At 42.6% G+C, this 7,493-nt stretch overlaps 1 protein-coding gene across 1 annotated transcript in view; it reads right to left on the bottom strand.

Annotated features, from left to right (window-relative positions):
* ATL3 (atlastin GTPase 3) overlaps positions 1–7,493 on the bottom strand; it is a 32,198-nt gene that overhangs the window by 23,938 nt on the left and 767 nt on the right. The gene's annotated exons all lie outside the window — the stretch shown is intronic.

The following is a 7,493-nucleotide window of genomic DNA, read 5'->3' as shown; positions in this document are numbered from 1 at the left end:
ACACACACACACACACACACACACACACACACACACGGATTCAGCCTAGGAGCTGAGAGGCTAAGCCAAATTCAAACCAGTTTAAGAATTGTCTTGAAATAGCGTATCTGCTGTTGGCCTACGTGTTCATAGTTACACATACGTTTTTAAGTAATTCCAGTAAAAATAAAGCACTACAGGAAACCTCAAGAAACTAGGATAGCCAGGGGGAAAACGAGTGTTTCAGAAAATGAAGGGTTAGCAGAACATCCTTTTTCTTTCAATTACTACTGAAAATCTTTCTAAAAGGCAGTATACTTTCCTGCCTCCACATTAACAGAGATTAAAACTGCTTTTTCTCTGATGATTGAGAAACAGGTCTTCTTTAAGATCAATTATGACTATGTAAAGGAGAACGCTGGGAGAATGTAAGCACACAGGACTAGAAATCAGAAAATCTGGCTTTCTAATCCTGAGTCTGCCACAAACTCACGGAATAACCCTGGACTGACACCCCCTCCATGGGCCTCTTAATTCTTCAGCTATAAAGTGATGGGGTCTGACTAAACATCTGAGGCCTTCCGATTCCATAGAGAAAGGAGAATTAGGCTGGAGACACGAACACCCAGAAGAACCCTGGGGTTTAGCGAAGAAAGATGGAAGGTCTGGCTGCTTGTTCCACTTCATCCATTCATTTCCTAAATATGGAAGGGGGAGAATGCCCACGAATTGAAGGCTCTGCTTAGCTAATGAAGGCTCTTGCTGCAGTTTCCACATGCTGTTTGGTTGGTTTTCTTATTCTCTCAGCCACATAAAAATACAGAGCCAAGACCTGGAGTCCAAATGCTTGGTTTTCAAGTCCCAACTCGGACATTTATCAATTAATTGTGTGGCTCTGGACAAGCCATTTAGCCTGGTTGGGCCAATATGATAAGAATGACAATGCTACCTAAATTAACGTACTTATCCAGTGCTGTATCAGATGTAACTCACAAAAGAATATTTTACAGGGCTAGAAAAAATAATCGCAAAATTCATCTGAAGGAACAAAAAATCTCAGAAGTAATAATGAAAAAAGGGGGGCAAGAAGGGGGACCACCAGTACCAGATCTCAAACATATTGCAAAGCAGTCATCATTAAAATTATTAGGTATAAGTTAAAAAGACAGAGAGAGAGAGAGAGAGAGAGAGCAATCAGTAGAACAGATGAAGTACACCACACACAGAAGACAACAAACACAGAAACACTGTGTTTGACAAACCCAAAGACTCCAGTCACTACTTGACCAAAACTACTGGGAAAACTGGACAGCAGCCTGGCAGAAATTAGTTTTAGACCAACCCCTCACACCACATACCAAGATGAGCTCCAGATGAATCCATGACTTAGATATAAAAAGTCACATCATAAACAAGTTAGAAGAGCAAGAAATTAACTCTCAGACCTAGAGAGAGGGGAAGACTTCCTGACTAACAAAGTGATAGAGAAGATTACCCAAAATAAACTGGACATAAAATACACAAATTTTTGCACAAACAAACCTAATATCATGAAGATTAAAAGCAAAACAAGTAAATGGGAAAAAATCTTTGCCACAAGTTTCTGCTAAAGGTCTCATTGAAGATATATGAGAAACTGATCCAAATTATTAGACTAAGAGCCATTCCCCAATCAATAAATGGCCAAAGGATATGAACAGGCAGTTTTCAAAGGAGAAATTCATGTTATCAACAATCAAATGAAAAAATGCTCTAAATCACTAATTAGAGAAATATAAACTAAAGTAACTTTGAGGTTCCACATCACTCCTATCAGACAGATGGGCAAGAGAGGAAATGATCAATGTTACAGGGGACAGAGGAAAACAAGGAGACTAGTGTACTGTTGGTAGGGCTATGAAGTGATCCAGGCATTCAGGAAAGCAATGTGGAATTCTGCCCCATGTTACCAAATTGTGAATGCCCTTTGACACAGCTAAACCACTACTGGCCTATACTACAAAGAAATCAAAGGAAGATTAAAAGAATATGTGCATATGTATGTGTGTATATGCGTACGTATGTATGTATATGTGTGTGATGTGTGGATGAATGGATATATGGATATATGTATGTATGTATATATAATATATACACGTATGTATATGTATACGTCTATGTGTATATATATATAAATGATGCAGAACGATGTGAACAGAACTAGAACAATGACAAGACTGTGGAAGAAAAATAACTTTGAAAAACTTCAGAATTTTATCAGTAAAAACAATATTCCAAGAAAATAAAATTAAAACATACCACACACCTCCTGATAGAAAGTGACAAACTTAAAACGGAGAGACAGAGAGGGAGAGGTAGAAAGTGACACATGTTCAGACATGGCTAACGTGGGAACTTGTTTTGTCTAACTACGTAGAAGTGTTAAAGAAATTTTTTTCAGTTTTGTTATTATGTTTTGTTTTTTAATTTGTTCAATGGGGGGGGTAGTGGGAGAGACAAGTTAATTTTTAAAATACCTGTTACCTGAAAAGTGAAAATAATAAGCTTACTTTTAAAAAGGAAGTCACGTAGCTATTCTAAACCTCAGTTTCCTCACCTATAAAAATGGGGGAAATTCCTGCACTTACTACCTAATAAGGTTGTCCTAAGGAAAGTGCTTAGTAAACTTTAAAGTACCACAGACATAAGAATTATCAGTATCATCACCATCACTCTGCTGCACACTGCCCTACTTGGCACAAATTTAGTCTTGTTGTATTTCAGCAGTGAAAAACAACAAAGAAAAAAATGAACTCAGTTCTTGTCCTCAAGATGCTCACATTCTATCGAGGAGAGATACACACGTAGAAATGAATGCGAGATACTTGACTGGAGGCAGACGGAGCAGCTCAGATGGTCCAGAAAGGCTGTGTGGCTAGTGACTCTTAGGCTGTCATGCGGTAAACAAGAGAGATTCCCAGAGGCAGAGCAACCAGTGATACCTAAGGCACTTTCTTTCTTACAGGAATGTTTTAGCTCACACAAAAGGAAAGCACCAGGTCTAACGAGGGCCAGCCCACCAGGCTGCCAGGGCCCGGGCAAGCAAAGGCAAGGAAATGGAATGGAAAAGTGCTTACTGTGTGCAAAGCACTGAGGATACAGAGCACAGACTCGGCCCTCTGAGCACTCCCACTCTAATCACAAAAGGAAAAGGTGAGAATGGAGTACGTTCCAGGCATGGGGAACGGCAAGAAATGGAGTACTACAAGTGAAAGACAGACGCTTGGCTGTACATTGAAGTTTACAAAGAAGAGTAACCAATAAGAAGCCTGATCAAAGCCAGGCTGGGAAGGATTTCAGACGTCAAACAAACGAGTTTGTTCCTCAAAATACAGAGCATCGAGAATGCAGTCACACATGTGCTTTAAGAAAATCAGGCTGGCAGCCCTACAGAGGATGGATTGAGTCGGAAAGATAACTAAGGCAGAGACCTGAGGAGATGAGGACCAGAACCAAAGCAGGGACATTTTAGAGGTGAAAGCCACGAGAGCTGTCCTCAGACTGGCTCTCTGGAGAATCATCTGGCCTTGACATGAACACAGAGAAGGCTACAAAGGGAACGTGTCTGGGAGAGCGAAGGAGAGGTGAGGGCTAAGGAGTTCTGTTCGGACAGTCGGGGCCTGCAGTGTCGATGGAACATACAGCAGGTCAGACCAAATTAGAGCTCAGGAAAGTCTTGAGCTATAGATACAGATCTGGGAACCTTCTCCAGAGACAACAGAATCTCTGTCATGGAGTGGCACCATCTCCAATCACAGCTGCTGCTGAGACCAGCACAGTGCCCGGCACATCACAGGCAGTTACTAAATGCTTGTTGACTGAGTGGAAGAACAAGAGACCTAGAGGAATACCTAGGCTCCAACCTCTGCTCCTAATTACCTAAAGCATTACCTTGGCCAAGTCTCCAGGTCTAGGTTTCTTCCTCTGTAAAAGGATGGAACCAGACACAATTTTGGAAGGTCCTTCCTGTTCTCATCCTGTGATCCCTAGAATTTATAAAGCACATCACAAAATGTAGACCCTTCCAAGTTTCAAACTGACTACTGTGTGCTGATAGTAGGCCCTTTGTTAATATATTAGCATCTAACAAACTGAAAAGGTCAGAAGCTCCTTCTTTAACTTCTAGAAGGTGTCCTTAGATTTCAAAGAAATGTTTTCAAATGGAGTCCCAGAAGCAGCCTCGCTTAGGGGCAGGAGAGCTGCCTTGTGGCAGATGAGCTGGGTTTAAGTGCACTGCTGACACGGTGACTATGGGAGCCTGCAAAGTCCCCTAAATGCTCTGTGAAATCACAGCTCGGAATTTGTTTTCAAAAGATAATTTGTTAAAATAAGAGTAGAGTGAATACTTTAAGAATGATTTAGGGGCAGTTAGGTGGCCCAGTGGATAGAGCACTGGCCCTGAAGTCAGGAGGACCTGAGTTCAAATCCGGCCTCAGATACATAACACTCACGAGCTGTGCAACCCTGGGCAAGTCACTTAACCCCAACTGCCCTCACCAAAAAAAAAAAAAAAAAGAATGATTTAGAACACTTTAAAAACATATCCCATAAAGGATATAAATCCTTTACCTACACACCTGCCATAATACATATGCTCTGTACCAGTGTGAGGAGCAGCAAATGACCCTACGGTTTCTAGAAAGTCTATGATCAGCCTCCTGAAAAAGGTGTAGCAATGTTCAATTTTTTGTATCACCTGTCACCCTTTCCACCAAAGAAAAAACCCAAAGCGTGAGGCTTCCACCAGTATACAATGTTTTTAAATGGGATTCTTACTCTCGAGCGGGAAGGGACCTCAGAAGTCACTTAGGGGGCAGCTAGGTGGCACAGTGGATAGAGCTCCAGCCTTGGAGTTTGGAGGACCTGAGTTCAAATCCAGCCTCAGACACTTGACATTTAATAGCTGCTGTGTGACCCTGAGCAAGTCACTTAACCCCGATTGCCTCATCAAAAAGGGGAAAAAAAGTCACCTAGTCTAACCCCCTTATTTTACAGATGAGGAAACTGAGGCCCAGGGAGGCTGCATAATTTGTCAAGTCCTCTGACTCCATACCTGGTGCTCTCTATTCTAAAAAGTATTTAAATTATTGCTTGGTAAGTTGTTTTTTTAATCAACACAATCCCTATTTCCCCTTATTTTTATAGACTTTTTAAAAAAATCAAGTACTTGCCATGGTCTAATTCTTCTAAAATAACAACAGCCAACACTGATACAAAGTGCTTTCTTTCTTGGTTTGATATTGGAAGGCGCCTGAGTTTACGATGTCAAATACGAAAACAATCATGAAAAGAAATGCCAAGTGAGGCTATGTTTCCTTTCCTAAGGAGTCATGTTAAAAACGGGAACTTTGAGAGATATCTGTCATAGGACAAAACTGGTTTCATGAAACAATGCATAAGTGTGGAAACATTCCTGGAATTCGAAGGGAGAAGGCCCGAACCTATGATTTCACTGGTGTAAAGCCCTCCCAAATAAGAAACCTCTCTTGACCAATGCAGTTAGCTCCTTCTCTGCAACTGAGGAGTCTTGAAGAGCTTCCTAGAGCAGAGGTGGGGAACCTGAGGTCTGGAGGCCACATGTGGCCCCTCTAGGTCCTCAAGTGCGGCCCTTTGACTGAATCCAAACTTCACAAAACGAATGCTCTTAATAAAAGGATTTGTTCTGTAAAACTTGGACTCAGTCAAAAGGCCACATGTGGCCTCAAGGAAGTAAGGCCATGCGCCCCCCCCCCCCCCCCCCCCGGTCTAGAGCAATGAGATAAGGTCATACAGCCGAGATGTCTCAGAGTCAGGACTTGAACCCAGCTCTTCATGGTTGTACTACACATCTACCCACAAGAGCAGAGGTGTCAAACACAACGACTGAGCCTGAGGCACAGCTGCCAAACCAGAACAAAACGTAACTGGGAAATATTTAACAAAATAAATAAAAATACAATAAAGCACATATAATGTTAATATGTGGCTTGCTAAGTCAATATGCAGTTAGGTGGTAGTCCCCATTCCCCTGCTGGAGTCTCACACCACTATCCTATACTATACTATAGTTCATCATTTTGGGACTTTCCCCCCCCCCCATTATCATACATTCAAAAGAAAAGGCAATGTGGCACTTGGAGTCAGGAAGATGTTGGTTCAAATCTCACCTATTACAGGGGCAGCTAGGTGGCACGGTGGATAGAGCTCCAGCCTTGGAGTCAGAAGGACCTGAGTTCAAATCTCGTCTCAGACACATAACACTTACTAGCTGTGTGACCCTGGGCAAGTCACTTAACCCCAACTGCCTCACCAAAAAGCAAAAAAAAAAACCAAAACAACAAAACTCAACTATTACAGACAGCCAACCTGAGACCCTGGGCAAATGATTTAACCTCTCGGTGCCTCAGATAATTCTCTAAAATCGCAGACTGGGAACATAGCTAAAATTCTGAAACAGATTTTAAAAACCACAGTTCTTCCTTTCATTATTTCATCCATTAAAAGGGACTCCGTAAAAAAGGCCTCTCCCAGTGGAAGGAAGCAGGAGGCCTGCCCAGGCCCCACTTAGCCATTGCTTCTCCTTTCTACTACAGTTTCCATATAACTCCTCAGACCAAACAGAAGGACCTGAAATTTGTTGGCTTTAGACAAGTTTTCCCACCCAGACTCCTCACTTTTGAGTCTAGAACGTTCACAAATGGAACCTGTGGAAGCTTCTACATGTTATGTTAAAAATTGGGGGGTGGGGGGGATTAGTACTTTTATGATTCCCTTGAGCTCTCTTTTCAAAAAAAGGAAACACGTACTCAAAATCTTTTGAAGATTTTCTCCAAGTGAAGTTCATATTCTTTCGGTCATGTAAAAAAAACCTGATAGAACACCAAATTCCCTACCACGCTTTTGGTTCAGTCCCTTGAGGCAGAGAGATCCAGGTTAAAAATAATTTAAGTTTCACCGTTCCCAGGGCAGGTTTAATAAAAGTTGAGTAACAGTTAGCAGACTCCAGGTAGCAGGACCATGGTTGAGATGAGAAGGGGCCTCAGTTCAATCAATGTTCCTGGGGGGAAAGAGGAGCCTTGCCCAAGGTGACACACAGGTTGGTACCAGATGGCAGAGTCTGGTTTTCAAAGGGCCTGGATTCCAAACCCTGCCCTCTTCCCCAGATGAGTTAGGCCTGTAATGACTAGCCTGGGGCCTTCAGCATATCCCCTCCTCCATCTTTCCACCCTAATATGGCCAAAAGCATCTGCTTCAAACTTTCTAGTCCAATGGGGTGGAAATGTCTGCAAAGGAGGGAGGACCTTTAAAGGGGATCACCTCATGGTGGGATCACTCACTACTGCACTCTTGGTGCCCAAAAGGGTGGGGTAAACAGGACTGGCAGAAATCAAGCTTAGACAGGAAACCCCAACTCCACCCGCCCCAAAGAGGGCTGTCTCCTGGTTACCAGGCAGGGGGCACAGGGGAAGGATGCCCCCTCCCCCACACTGCTCTGG

This window comes from Vombatus ursinus, unplaced genomic scaffold (assembly GCF_900497805.2).
Source record: "Vombatus ursinus unplaced genomic scaffold, bare-nosed wombat genome assembly UNPS02011369.1, whole genome shotgun sequence".
In the NCBI taxonomy this organism is placed as follows: domain Eukaryota; kingdom Metazoa; phylum Chordata; class Mammalia; order Diprotodontia; family Vombatidae; genus Vombatus; species Vombatus ursinus.
This window is presented reverse-complemented; position numbering and strand designations above follow the sequence as displayed.